The sequence below is a fragment of the Acomys russatus genome, chromosome 2, assembly GCF_903995435.1.
Source record: "Acomys russatus chromosome 2, mAcoRus1.1, whole genome shotgun sequence".
NCBI lineage: Eukaryota > Metazoa > Chordata > Mammalia > Rodentia > Muridae > Acomys > Acomys russatus.
Genome location: NC_067138.1, coordinates 104,431,536 through 104,447,211, shown reverse-complemented (window position 1 = coordinate 104,447,211; position 15,676 = coordinate 104,431,536). Strand labels below are relative to the sequence as shown.

At 42.6% G+C, this 15,676-nt stretch overlaps 1 protein-coding gene and 2 pseudogenes across 1 annotated transcript in view; 2 read left to right on the top strand and 1 right to left on the bottom strand.

Moving 5' to 3' along the window:
* Atg4c (autophagy related 4C cysteine peptidase) overlaps positions 1-15,676 on the bottom strand; it is a 296,253-nt gene that overhangs the window by 174,268 nt on the left and 106,309 nt on the right. The gene's annotated exons all lie outside the window — the stretch shown is intronic.
* Positions 391-1,474, top strand: LOC127198983 (60S ribosomal protein L10a-like; annotated as a pseudogene).
* On the top strand, positions 9,030-9,528 carry LOC127205368 (60S ribosomal protein L18a-like; annotated as a pseudogene).

Here is a 15,676-nt window from a genome sequence, read left to right as displayed (position 1 = left end):
TGCTAAATTTCTTTTTAATGACAAATATAGAATTCCAAGGGCTGGTAAACTCTTCTATATGCTGCGTTTCTAGCTGCTCTTGGCCTGGCTGCTCTAATGCATGCAACTTTTATTTTGTCATAGGCCATTGTTTGTCAGTTAGCCACTGTCATCTCATCCATGGACACCAAGTTATCCCGTGGGGAGACATGGCTAGCTTAGCACTCCTGCAGAGGCAGTTTGACTCAGACATTCTTATGCTTATTTGAAGCATTTGAGCATGAAAACAAATTCTACATTAACCCAGGTTCCACCACTGGGGTGTATAATGCCTTGGGAACAAATATTATTCCATCATTTATGCTGATGGATATCCAAGCTTCTACAGTGGTCACCTACATTTAATTGGAGATGACGTGAAAGTAGAATGAATTGAGTACAAAAAAATCTTAAAGCCAGATTTGTCTTGATTAATTTTCTTTTTGCTTTTCTTGTTTTTCATTTCCTCTTTCAAATCTATGGCTTTCTTTGACCTTGGAAACTTTAGCTTTAAAAGTCTGGATCTTTCTTTAAGATGACAGCTGGTATAAGATGCACGGGAATAATACAAGGGAAGTAGGTCATCTCCTTCTGACTCCGGGAGTTGTTTTTTGTCCCTTCAGCTGATTTGAAATCTCAGATGGGGCTGGAGAGATGAGCTCAGAGTTCAATTCCCAGCAACCACATAGTGACTCACAACCATCTATAATGTTATCTGATGCCCTCTTATGGAGTGCAGGTGTACATGCAGGCAGAACACCGTGTACATAATAAATAAATATATATTTTAAAAAGAAATATTGGATGGAGCTCTTTTTCCAGTTCTCATGGCTGGAGCAGCCATGAGTAACAAAGTCCCCTGGACACCCTGTACGAGGCTGTGCAGGAAGTCCTGCAAGTTTCTGCAGAGAGTGGAGTTGCAGATCAGCCCGAAGAAGGACAAACGCTTCTCAGGCACTGTCAGGCTCAAGTCTGCTCCTCGTCCCAAGTTCTCGGTGTGCATCCTGGGGAACCAGCAGCATTGTGATGAGGCCAAGGCCATGGATATGCCCCACATGGACATGGAGGCGCTGAATAAACTTAACAAGCACAAGAAGTTAGTCAAGAAACTGGCCAAGAAGTAGCATGCTTTTTGGCCTCAGAGTCTCTGATCGAGCAGAGCCCACAGATGCTGGGCCCAGGCCTAAACAAGGCTGGCAAACTCCATCCCCTGCTGACACACAATGAAAACATGGTGGCCAAAGCTGATGAGGTGAAATCCACCATCAAGTTCCAGATGAAGAAAGTGCTGTGTCTGGCTGTTGCTGTTGGCCACACGAAGATGACTGATGATGAGCCGGTCTACAACATCCACTTGGCTGCCAATTTCTTGATGTCCTTGCTCAAGAAGAACTGGCAAAATGTCCGGGCTTTGTATATTAAGAGCACCATGGGCAAGCCTCAGTGTCTGTACTAGGACACCACAATGAACTTTAGCACTACCACCACCATCCCTCGAAAAGAAATATTGGATGGAGACCATAGTAACCATATTTCACTAAGCTTTGCAGGCACCCATGACGTGATTTAGATATAGTCTGTATCTCTCAAACTTTTATGTATTTGAAGCTTAGTTTCATTGTGGTGAGGTTGGAAGAAGACATAGTGTTTAATGGGAGAATATTAGAAAGGCACTGATAAAGGTCACGTAGGGTCCTAGTAAGTTCCTGTGAGAGTAAGTTAATATCAATAAACAAAACTGATCCCTTCAATGTTTCTGGCTTCCTATCTCACTGTGACTTTATTCTTTTCCTCATTCTCCTGCTAAAATTATACCCTGAGGTCATCACCAGAATGGAGTTGATATGAAACCATGCCCTTGAGCACCTAAAACTGTGAGCTAAATACAATCTTTTTCTTTATAAAGTACCCATCCCTGGCATTTTATTATAGCAACAGACCAGTACATATGTAGGTGCATTCCTACTGGATTTTGCTGACACCTAGTATACCTAGTATAGGTAATCTCTCAGAATTTTGTTGGCATCCAAGAGCAGGTTACTTCACAGAGCCTCTTAGTTTTCTTTACAAAAGCATTAAGACAACAGTTCTCAACATGTGGGTTGCAACCCTTTTTGGGCTGAACAACCCTTTTTCAGGAGTCACCTAATACCATTTGAAAACACACATTGTGAGTCACAGCAGTAGCAAATTTACAGTTATGAAGTAGCAATGGAAATAACTGTATGGTTTGTGGCCACCACAACATGAGGAACTGTATTAAAGAGTTGTAGCATCAGGAATGTTAAGAACCACTGCACTAAGGTATTATGGCAGACTTTGCCTGTGGAAATGCACCATAATATTTTTCACCCTAAAAAGGAAATCCATTACAAACCAAAGTAAAAAGTGCAAATTGTCCAAGTTGATGAGCCAATAGTTCTTATTGGGGTCGATTACAGGAATATGGGTGAGGGGTTGCTTGTAAGAATCAGTGATGACTCAAAAGCTTCAGCCTGGGAGCTTTATGCTCAGCTTGAAGAAGCTGGGCAGTCAGGAAAAAACCTCTTTTCTCCACAGTTGGGTTGGTCAGGGTTTCCTCTCCCAGCAGTTGTTTTTCCTTTTTATACTGCTAAGGAATGTTGTTTGTTTGTTTTTTAATTTTGGGGTTTTTTGAGGCAGAGTTTCTCTGTGTAGCCCTAGCTGTCCTGGAACTCACTCTGTAGACCAGGCTGGCCTCGACCTGCCTCTGCCTCCCAAGTGCTGGGATTAAAGGCATGCCCCACCATTGTGCAGCAGGGAATGGTTCTTAAAAGTTCTAAAAGTTTTTGTTTTCCCCAACATGTCACCTTTTTCTCTGCCACAAAACAGAACAAAATAATTCCTTATTTTGGTTTATGGTTTCAAATATTGTATATCTGTCTTATGCATATTGAAACATTGGGGGCCTGGCAGAAGATACATGGAACTCACCAGAGACATAATATTCAGAGACCCATGAAACTGGTAGTTATTTCTTGAGGAAGCACAAGCAGCATTCTCTGGGAGAGAGGTGACTCTTCAGTGAGGATGGCTGCAAGCTGTTCAGGGAGCTCCAGTGATGCAACTTCCATGAGTTATCTCCTGTGATGGCATAAGCTTTTCAGTAATGTGGCTACCTGAGTGTCATAGCCCAATTTTGACACCAGTATTTGACTGAGATGGGACACAGTTGGTCCTGGCTAGCCACTGTTGATGACTGGCTTCTCTGTACTTTAATTCTCCTTTTTGATTGTTTTTCGAGACAGGGTTTCTTTGTGTAGCCTTGGCTGTCCTGGACTCACTTTGTAGACCAGGCTGGCCTCGAACTCACAGAGACTCACTGCCTCTCCCTCTTGAGTGCTGGGATTTAAGGCGTGCACCTGGCTTGTACTTTAATTCTTAAGTTGCCAGGCTGATTGCAGTGAGAAACCCAAAGGGAAAGGAAAAGGAAGGGAGCCAGCAGCTGATGTCTTCTGACTTTCTGAGGCCTGAAGCTGGAAGGCTCCAGCAGAGAAAAACTCTTGTTTCTGTTGATCACAGCAAGGAAATGAAAAGGGAATAGAGGGGACCTGAACCCTGGACCTCCAGACTGAAAGTCTGATGCCTTACCAACTAAACTATCCTGGTGCAGGATATTTGATCCCATTGTATTCACTGAGACTGTGAACTGCAAAAAAACTGTGTTTTGTTTAGCATGGTTGAGCCTTAACACACACCTTTAATCCAAAAGCTTTCTGTACACAGGATTTAATAAAGTTAACCCTAGGTCAAGAGGCTGAGCAAGAAGCCACCAGACAGGGACTTTGAGTTGAAGAATATTTAAGACAGCATGTAGATTTAATCCCAGCATTTGGGAAGCAGAGGCAGGTGGGTCTCTGTGAGTTTGAGGCCAGCCTGGTGTACAAAGAGAGTCCAGGACAGCGAGGGTTACACAGAGAAACCCTGTCTCGAAAAAACCAACCAAACAAACAAGCAAAGACAACATGTAGAAGTAGAAGAGCTCTTTTGCTCTTGAGCTCTTGGGCTTTTAGCTTTTAACTCTTTAGCGCCTCGGCTCCTTGGCCTTTGGCTTTTTGAGCTAGCAAGCCATCGACCTTGAGCTTTTTGGCCTTTTCATTTTGGGCTGAGCTAGTGAGCCTTTTGGGACTTTTCCATCTGAGTAGGAAGTTCAGCTGGGGGCTTTCTTTGTCTGTCTGAGCTCACAGGTTTTCACCCCAGCATCTGGCTCCTGAGTCTTTATTGGTAAAATAGAAGATATGGGATTTCCATTTAAAACAACACTACCCAGGCACAAGTAATCAATAGTCCTGATGTATCTACATTCTATCTGTCTTTGTTACTTTCTTTTATGGCCATTTTTCTGATGATGTACAAAGGCCTGTCTAAGCATTAACTATTTATGTCTCCAATCCTCACTTGACTGTATGTTAGGAACAGTAATATTTCATGACATGATTTAAGGTTAACAGGGCACAAGAGATTACAGCTGGGTTATTGTTTACATATCTTTCCATTAAGACTGTATCTAGAAAATGGGAGGGAGGGAAGAATGGGAGGATACAAGGGATGGGATAACTATTGAGATGTAATAAGAATAAATTAATAAAAAATTTTAAAAAGACTGCATCTAATTAATCATCTTTCAGCTATCTATGAGTTCGTTGAAAGTTTAAGGAAATGATTTTTATTTGTCCCAGTGTGCATTGAGACCTGACCTAGAGGAAAGTTTGCTTTGGTCTTAAATCTGCCTCAAGACCATCTTCTCCCTAGTGCAGTTTCTGTGTCAGTGACAAGTGAACAATCGCAGACTTCCTAGCAGCTTTTGCAGCTGCAGGAGAGTTTAAGATTATTAGAATCAAATCAGGAATCCTATAAAATCATTATCAGGAATTATAAAATCATCAATTCATCTAAGCATAGGCAGTGAGGATTTCTATAGGCCATGCCAGATATATGAGAGATGCCGCAATGACAAGAATGGAAAAGCAACTGGAGACAAAGTCCCCGGGGCCTCACCAGGGCTCACCCGCTGCAGCCATGTAAAACATGGTGGGCTGCCTCCAGCAAGCTTACTTGCTTGCCTCAGGCCCTTTCTGCATGGCTGGCTCCTGGCACCTGAGTCACCCTACTTTCTGTAAATAGCTCCCTCAACCATGTTTCTATAAGGAACCCCAATAAATTCATTACTTACCAAGCTATAACTAAGTGGAATCATTTTTTTTTAATTCTGTAGTCATATTGATGGAAATTTGTGATGGCAGATGGGTTTCTATTTTTGAGGTGGCATACTTCTGTAGTCCAGGGTAGCCTCAAACTTGTGATCCTATTGTCTCTACCTTCTTAGCACTGAAATGATGGTCATACATCATTAATCCCAAACATGAATTGATTTTTGATAAAGGTATGGAAATAATTAACAAAAGAAACGACAGTTTTGCCAAAAATACTATTGGAAAAATCAGGGATTCTGCAACAACATCGACAAGTGAAGCTCACTGTCTGGCCTTATGGTTGTAGACTGGGCAGCCTGCCCTGGTCTCTGCTGTCTGAAGTTGGCTTTGCAGCACTGCAGGCAGCATGAGGGTCCTCTTTGCTCCACGACCACAATAGCTCCAGTTCTTAGGAGTTGTGTTGAAGCCATCGGTTAAAAACATGCACCACCACACACAGCAATCCAGGTTTGATGTTTTAATGCTTTGTATCTTCAAGAAAGTTCTGCTGCATGTATTCTTGTCCATAAAGTAAGTTCAAGGCCAGCCAGAGATATATGGTGAGACTGTCTTAAAGTCTTCTAGTATTTCCATCTCATTTTAAAGTATCCGACATTCCTTTGACAGAATGGCTAACCTTGTTTGGAAAGATGTTTCTACATCCATTTCAGGTCATAGTGCAATGCTATATGAATTGCACTGTTCTTCTTAGAAGCTATTTATAATCTTATTCAGAAAGAACAATTTTATTTTTTTAACAGTTTCCTGAGATGGGAAAGCAGCTTGAGAATGTCTTTTGTAATCTTCATATGACTGCAAAAATCTGAAATTGTGACCACATTGTCTCCGGGAATCCATCCACACTCTCCGGGACTCTGCCCACTGTCCCCAGGACTCTGCCCACTGTCTCTGGGACTCCCCCCACACTCACGGACTCCACCCACTGTCTCCAGGACTCTGCCCACTCTCTCTCAGACTCCACCCACTGTCTCTGGGACTCCGCCCACTCGCTCCAGGACTCTGCCCACGCACTTCCGGGACTCTGCCCACTCTCTCCTGTACTCTGCCCACACACTTTCAGGACTCTCCCGACTCTCTCCAGGACTCTGGCCACTGCCAGTGGGACTCCACCTACTCTGGGTGGAGTACAGTTAAGAAATGATGTCACAGAGGGTGAAGCATAACCAGGAAATGACATCCCAGTGAGCAAACCGTAACGAAGAAATGATGTCACCGCGGGGGAGCGTGTCCTGGAAGTGACGTCACAGAGGGCGTTGCGCATCCAGGAAGTGACGTCGGAGCCTTCGGTGCATGACCAGGTAGTGACGTCACAGCGGCAAGGAGCGGGTTCTGTCCCCGGGACCCTGCGTGGGGGTGGAGCGAAGCGCAGGGAGGCGGGACCACCGGGCGGGTCCCCAGCTGAGTCTGTGTGCGGCTGGAGGCCGGGACTCCTCGCCCCGTTGGACAAAGTTTTGTTTTATAAGCATTTCTTTTAAGGTGCCACTAGATCGTTACAGGACGACAGCTTGTCCTGTCAGATGGTGTGGTATACCTGTAAAAAAATAAAGCAGTCTTTAAGCAATGCCGTAGGTAATAAAGGTAAAGGAATTTGAGGCTGTAACGGTTCATTGGTTGGATGACTTGGTTCACGGTTCTCAGATCTATTACCGTCCTTCATTTCCCTGATGCCTTTCTTTATAACAAATACGGGGAAATCCATGGTCTGGTAGACCGTTCTCTATGCTGTACCTCCAGCTGCTGCTCAAGCGCCTGTAATTTTTCTTTCGTCGTGGGCTATTGTTCCACACACACAGGCTTCTTAGTCAACCATTTTCAGGGTAGGGCCATTTGTATCATTTCAGCAGTGCCCCCTCCCCCAATAAATTTGAAAATTGAAGCCCTGTGGTGACCTGCACCGTCTGTGTTTGTTCTGGATAACATTTTTCAAAAGCTTCCCCGAAGCATCTTTCACTTAGCTCCTTATTTTAGGGATTGTTTTGTGGACTGAAGGAATGTTAATTTGCATGCTTCACTGCTGTAGTAAATCTCATTCCCATAAATTTATGCCTATGTCAGTGACATAGACTTTAATGTTCCCAATAGACCTTCTGGTCTCACACATAGAAGCCATCACACTGTTTTATCTGAGATAACTTTCCAATTCCCAGAAAATGGGGATAAACCATTTTCAAGTGGCCATTCCGAATTCCAAGATGTTTATGAAATATTATATTAGCTCCTGTATCCACTAAACCTTCTATTTCAGTGTGATTTACTTGAAACTTTAATTTTGGCCTCTGATTGTTCGCAACTGTTGACCAGAACACATTTTTCTGAACTTCCAAGCCCTCTTGTTCTTTCTACTGGAGCAGCTTTGCTTTTGATGTAGGGAAACAGTAACAACTGAGCAGTCCTACCACCTGTGTTAAATCGCATCTCTTTTTACATAAGCTATTATTTAAATTTCTCCTTTGAAATATTCATCTATAGTTTCTGGATGCACAATGAATCCTTTGGAAATTAAACTGCTCTTTCCCAAGACTGTTTCTACTGTCCCAAATAACATAAGGATGCAACTAAAAAAGAAAATTATACACTATTTTCCCTTATGAAAATACTTGCATAGAGAATCCAAGAATGCATCAAAAAGAGCATCAACTGTCATCAAGTAGGCTTTTACCCAGAGATGTAGACACAACTCAATATATGAAAATCAATAGATAGAACTGACCATAACAAAAATAACGTTAATAAAAAGACATACTAATCTTATTACATGAAGAAAGAGCTTTTAACAAAATCAAACACCCATCACCATAAAAGTCCTGGAGATAGAAGAAATACAAGGGACATACAGAAACATAATAAAGGCAGTTACAGCAAGCCCATAGCCAGAATCAAATGAAAGGGAGAGAAGCTGAAAGCAACTCCACTGAAGTCAGGAACAGGGTGAAACTGACGGCTCTCTTCATATCTGTTCTATAGAGTACTTGAAATCTTTGCTCTAAGATCAGGCTCTAAGATCTAAATCAGACCTAAATCAGGCTCTATGATCAACAAGTAAAGATTGGGACCTCACGAAACTGAAAAATCTTCTGTAAGGAAAAGGACACTATCAAAGGAACCAACCAGCAGCCTACAGATTGTGGAAAGATCTTCACCAACCCTACATCTTAAAAAGGGCTAATATCAAAATATATAAAGGGAAAGCCTTTGTATATACTGTGTAAGGGCACCAGATATTGTCTAACAGCCCTTTCGAAAAACATTTTTACACGAATGGTAAATTTATTTGTTACTGTTACATCTCAGGTTATTTTCAATTTTTTTTTATACTAAAAAGGTTTATGTAAAAATTAAGGTGGCAAGTATAATCAAAGGTGTCTAGCCCTTTAACTTCTACTACATTACTTACTTACAAAAATTTTCCCTTATTCAAAGTCAAGGATATTCAAAATTCTTGATAAAATGTAAAGTTTCTTTCTCAGAATCTGCAAGACCATGTGGGGAGGGGTTGGGGGCAAAGATACAATTCCAAATGAAAAAACTTATTCTGAAAACTTGTAACAAAAAGCCAGGCCCAGTGGTGCACACCTTTTATCCCAGCACTCAGGAGGCAGAGGCAGATGGATTGCTGTGAGTTGGAGGCCAGCTTGGTCTTCAAAGCAAGTCTAGGACAGCCAAGGCTACACAGGGAAACCGTGTCACAAAAAACAAAAACAAAACAAAACAAACAAAAAAACTGAAACAAAAAAAGCCTTGTATCTTTTGGTGAGTGGCGGCGAAGCAGGACAGACTGCCATGAAGGCGTCAGGCACACTTAGGGAGTACAAGGTGGTGGGGCGCTGCTTGCTTACCCCGAAGTGCCATATGCCACCACCGTACCGAATGCGCATCTTTGCGCCCAACCATGTGGTGGCCAAGTCCTGCCTCTGGTACTTTGTGTCGCAGCTGAAGAAGATGAAGTTCGCCCGGGGAGATAGTGTACTGCGGGCAGGTGTATGAGAAGTCACTGCTTCGTGTAAAGAACTTTGGCATCTGGCAGCACTACGACTCCGCAGTGGCACGCACATGTACCGAGAATACTGGGACCTAACCACCGCTGGCGCCGTAAATCAGTGCTACCTGGACAAGGGTGGCCGACACCGTGCTCGTGCACACTCCATCGAGATCATGAAGGTGGAAGAGACGGCCAGCTGGCAAGCAGTTCCAGGACTCCAAGATCAAATTCCCGCTGCCCCACCGCGTGTTGAGACACAAACCGCGCTTCTCCACCAAGAGGCACACCACCTTCTTCTAGACCCAGAGACCCACTGAATAAAACTCTAGACCGGCAAAAACAAAACAAAGACCTTGTACCTTTTGCATAATGAATTAAGTAGAAAAACTAACAAAACTTTAGCTAGCACCCAAAACCAAATGAACTACTTAAGAACAATTTTAAGAATGAACCCATCTATGTAGCAAAGGAGTGGGAAGATTTTTAGGTAGAAGTGAAAAGCCTAACGAACTTGGTGATAGCTGGTTACCCAAAAATAAATTCTAGTTCAACTTTAAGCTTACTATAAACACTTTTAATCCAAATGTAAACTTAAAATATAGCCAAAAGAGAGATAGCTCTTTAGGAAAGGAAAGAACTTTGAATAGTGAATCAATATTAAAAATCAGGAGAACTTTAGGCAGCCCAGAAGGAGACACAGGAATTGTGAAACACAGGAATTTGCCTCTTGTTTGCTTCCTACATGGCCAGGTTAACGGTGGCCTCTCTCTGCTCTGCAGCCATCTCTCACCCTCTCTCGTCTCCTGACACCCAGGCTGGTGTCTCTCTTTCTTTTGTGCCATCGCTGTAGGCTGACTGCAGCTTATGGTGGTCCTACCTGAGCAGTGAGATTTATACACAAGTGCCACCACCCTCCTTCCCTGGCTCTTTGCTTCTTGAGCCTCTTATTCTGAGTCCTTTGATTTTAGAATTGAGGCCATTGGTATTTAAAATTACTGAAATGTGTGTGTTAGTAGTAAGTAATCCTGTTGACTTTTGGTGTTTTTCTTCTCAGTGTATTTTGTGTTTTAATAATTAAGACTTGGTATTTCCACAGTCTTTCTCTCTGTGTAATGTTCAATACTCTTCAAGGAGAAAGAATGTTTCCTTTATTTTGTTTAGAGTTTAGTTTGTTGATTGAATATAATTTGTTTAGGCTGTTTATGTCATGGAATGTTTTTTATTCTCCTTAGATCACCATAGTTTTGCTGGGTGTATTAATTTAGGTCTTTAAGACTTGTGTGCATTGCTCCAGGCTCTGCTGGGTTTCAGTTTTCACTGAAAAAATAAGCTGTTATTCTTAATTATCCTTTATATGTGACTTGCATTTTTTCTTATGCCTTTCATTAACTTTATTTGTTGTGTATACCTGGTGTTTTAATATGCCCTGAGGGTTTTCTTTTCTGGTCTTGTTTATTTGGTGCTCTGTGAGCTTTTTGTTTTTGTATAACTATGCCTTTCCTTAGTGGGGGAGTCTTTTCGACGGTTATGTTGAAGATACTATCCATGTTATTGACTTTGTATGTGTCTCCCTCATCTATGCCAATAACTAAACCTTTGTGATTTTGATGGTGATCCACATGTTGTGTGTGTGTGTGTGAGAGAGAGAGAGAGAGAGAGATAGAGAGAGAGGGAGGGAGGGAGGGAGGGAGAGAGAGAGAGGTTTTCAGATACCTTTGTGTTCCTTAACTTCTCTTCATGCTGGACTGCAACTCTAAGGTATCCAGATAGCTTTCTGAGCACAGCACAGCTGGATGACTCCCCTTCTCAGTGAGGCTTCCTTGTCTCTGCCTGACCTAATTTGGAGAGTGCCTCTAGGCACAGATGCCTGATCTTATTTGGAGGATGATCTTTCACAGAACTTCCTACAAGTGGTTTGTGCAGGAGTTTCACTCTTTGCACTGCCTATGTGATAATTACTATTTTATGACCAACCATATCTTCCTGCCTGTATGATTGTGGTGCCCGTGCCACCGCGGTACCGAGTCGAGGGCGAGGGGCTGCAGATTTAACTCATGCACACACACACACACACACACACACACACACACACACACACACTAACACAGCGGGTCCTTTGTGCTTAAGAGAGCAGCAGCCACAGCAGCAGCCGCGGCAGTGGTTTATTCTTCTTCACCCAGAGTTCCAAAGAGCCTTCTTATAGGCAGCCAAACAGGAATCCTCCCCCCAGGTGAAATCCCTCAAGAGGTAATCGCACGCAGGAGGAAAAGTCTCGAGGAAGGGAGGAGCATGTTCTCAGAGCAGTAAACACGTCTAGCTAACCAAGATAAACACAGACATGGAAGCTGCTAGAAACAGGACATGAAACAGCAAGACAGACAGGCAGCCCAGTCCCTGGTTTCTACATATGATAATTAGCTACTGTGTTACAACAATTATTCCTTCCCACCCATAACCCTAAGAACCCTTTTAGACCTTATTCCTGAAACAATAAAATGAGCTGTCTCTCTGAAGCCTTACTCCCAAAAGTTTTCTCTGGCTTAGTCACAGCCATCCCAACCCTGTTCATTGCTGCTGCTCCCTTTATCCTCATGGGCTGATAGCCAGTGATGCACCTTCCCCACAGGGAAGGGAGGACCACAGCTGATACCCAAACAGGGACTCCTAAAATGTGTGGCGTTTGGGTGATCTCTCCATTGCTCTGAGAGTAGTGGCACTTTTGCGGGACCATCCTGCCTGAGGACCGCTCTCTTCTTTCCTATATTTGCTTCACTTTTGGTTTTGCATTTGTGTGGGACAAGATATAGTTCATGGGCATCTGAGCCTTTTGGTTGGAACAGCTCCCAATATTTGCCAAAGGCCCTTCTACCAGTTTTCTAGAACCCAATAGCCCAGCAAGGTGTTGGCAAAATTCTTTTGCTTCTCATGAAAATTTGGTAACACAGCAACCAGTCGAAAGTCTCTAGTATGGTTGACAGTCTCTTATATTTCTGGGGAGGCTTGTGACTGCGGGGTGTTTTCAGTCCTCCATTTACAGTCACCTCCAGGATGTTGAGCATCTCTAGCAGCACTTATTCTCTTTTCTATAATGCGACACTCAACATCACATCAGAGAGGCTTCCAGACTTGTTCCCTAGAGCCTTACTTAAATCTAGAAGACTTAAAATCTCCCCAAAGGAGGGCCTAGAGTTCTGGAATGAGGTGTTCCTATTCACACCATGGGTCCTGTTGGCACATGTTTCTTCCCCTGTCATCTGGACCTCTGTTGCCTACCTGGGTCATAAAAAGGAAATCCAGTATCTTCTGTCCTTCTCCTCTCTTCTTGTAATAGCAGACATCCATGAATGCATACAGAAAGCTGCCAAGCCCAAGAAGCATCTGTTAGAGGAGGGAACACAGAGGATAAAGGGAAAGACTGAAATTCAAAAGAGGACCCTGAAGATTGCCTCTCTAGAAAAAGTCAATTGATTGAATCAGACAATAGTTACTCCCCAGTTCACAACACCTCTCCTGTTACTCTCTCCTTCCCACTTATGAACCTTCATTGGCTACAGAAAACAAAGACACAGAAATTAAGACCAAATCTCCTAAAAAACACTCAGGTAGACCCTCCCTAATCCTCAGTGCCACTATCTATGACATAATCCCCTTCAGCCTCAAAGCAGCTGTGTATTATCAGAGACACTAGGAACAATTTTCCCCAGACCCTCAGCCACAATGGCATGGTGGTGTAGAATCTCCACCCATAGCGACCTTCCCCAGTATTCTACATGTGACAATGCAAAATGCTTTGTATTCTCTCCCAGCAACAGAGTTAAAAGAGTTGCATCAGGATGTCTGAGAGGATAGAATTCATGCCCCATTGACCAAATCTATCCATAGCATTCCTTTAACTCCCCAAGACTGGGGAGATATATGCCAATCTGCCCTTCTTAGCCCACTGTTTATACAATGGAAGGCACCATTTAAAGATGAGTGTCTGATGCAGGTGAGGAAAATGACATATAATCAACAAATAGGGACACAGCAAGGACACACCTCTCAATTAATAAACTGAGATTATGACCAATTGTTCAGTCAGAGTAACTTGTCCATAGGGTTTCATCAGGCCTTACTCCCTGCTGCAGCTTTGATCAAATCTGCTTCTATGGATTAGGAACAATTAATCCCTTTATCCAAAGGGCATGGAAAGGACTCTTCACTGACCTTTGTAAGACAAAAGCTAACTAAGACTCTCCTGGACTTTATACTAAGGCTGCAGGCCACTTATACAGAAAGATAAGAGACCCAGCAGCCAAAGTATTTTTCCTAAATAAACTTATCTGGGAAAGAATGACCCCAGAACACGGGCAGACCTACCAAAGACACAAAACTGAACATTATGACAAATGGCTTGTTGCTACCTTTGATACTGGGACTGTTTTATTTCAGGCTTCCACTCTTACCCAGGTTTCCTCTCTTTCCCAAGCCTTTATAGCTGAAACTCATTCCAATTCAAAATGCTTTAAATGTGGAGTGACTGGACACTGTGGAAGGGAGACTGCCCCCCAAAATGACCCAATCCCTTTAAACATTCTAAGTCAATTTGCTTTCCCTGATAGAAAAGCCTTTCATTGGAAAAGGGACTATAAATTATAAATATGATAAAGGTGACAAACTGCTGCCACATTTAAACTCCTTATGAGACAAAGCTCAGCTCCTCCAATAAGAGTGAAAAACCCACAAGTCCACAGGATCACTAAACTATTGGGGGGAAAATTTCACCCTAAACTCTCAATAAAAATTGGCAATAATGGGGCTGAAGAGATGGCTCAGTGGTTAAGAGCGCCACCTGCTCTTCCAAAGGTTCTGAGTTCAATTCTCAGCAACCGCATGGTGGTTCAGAACCATCTATAATGTGATCTGATACCCTCTTCTGCAGATAAAGCACTCATATACAATAAATAAATATTTTTTTACAAATTGGCAATAAAAGTTTAAAATACCTGATAGACACAGAAGCAGATAAGACCCACCTACTGTGAGCTGGAGTCCTTTACATTGGACCCTCCTACCAGTGCCTCAATAATTGGGAATGGGCTATTTCTCCCAAGCATTTATTATGCAAAACTTTTTAAGGTGGGAAGACCCAGATGGAACAGGGCCAACAGACCCTTGGTTGATGACATGGCCACAAATTTACAGAGAAGGTTCTGGAATGTTTAAATGTGATCTTTGATAGTAAAGAAGAGGGAAAATGCCTCCAACCAGGGGATTACCAAAAGTATGAAGATAAAAAGAACCCCTTCTTCCAAGAGTTGCATTTGAATACCTTATTTGCTTCCTAGAATGGATCACAGAAGATCCAAAATTAAAATTTTACAATAATTAGTTAACCACCAATTTGATATGAGACACATTCATTCCTCTAGAAACCCCTGGGATACCCCAGTCTTGGTAATTAAAAAATAAAACTCCTCCAGAATTTAAGAGCAATTAATATAATGATGAAAATTTGGGATTATCCTCAGTGTGGCCTCCTTCTTGCCTCTCTATACTTGTACATAGCCCAATATTAGTTTTAGATAGTAAAGATTGCCTTTTTTTTTCAGTACTTCTCAATGAACAAGATTGCAAGTGCTTTGCCTTCTCAGTGCCTAAAGTCAATAGTTCAGGAAATCAGATAGATATAAGTAGAGAGTACTCCTTCAAGACATGGTTAATAGTGCCTGCTTTTACCAGGAGCTGTAGCCCATGCATCAAACATCTTATTTAGTCAGACTTCCATGTATACCATTACACAGATGACCTGCTTACATGGCAGGACAAAAGACAGGACCAAAACCTGACTTTAGAAAACCTTAAACATCAGGTAATAAATGCCCTAAAAGAAAGAGGCTTTACAATAGCAGAGGATAAGTTCCAATTCATCCCCCTTCTCACATTCCTAGGGACTGACATTGCCCCAATTCTGTCCAGGCAGCTAAGTCTTTTAGAGACCTTCCCAACCCAGTAACTCTGAATAACCTTCAGCGTTTCTTAGGCAATATTACCTGGCTTGGACCTTCGTTCCCCATAGCGACCAGCCACATATTTGACTTACTCAAGGGTGATAAACACCCCTGATTTCACTGTTCTTTGACACCAACAACCAAGGAGGCCTTTTATTCAATTAACAACCACATTATAAATGGCTCCTGAGTTCTCCATGGTCCACTACACCCAGTCCACATCCTTATATCCTATTCCTCTCCCACAGTACTTGGGGCCTCATATCAACCTCAGGGGATGCTAGAATGGCTCCACACACCTACAGAAGGGCCATGTTGATTACTACCTGAGATTGTCACTTTAACCACCAAGATAAGGACAGGAAAAGAGTGTTCCTTACAACTCGTAGGCAAAGGACTTAATAGGGTTATTTTATTCTTCTCCCTGCCTCTTTCTCTAACAACCTCATCGACTACCC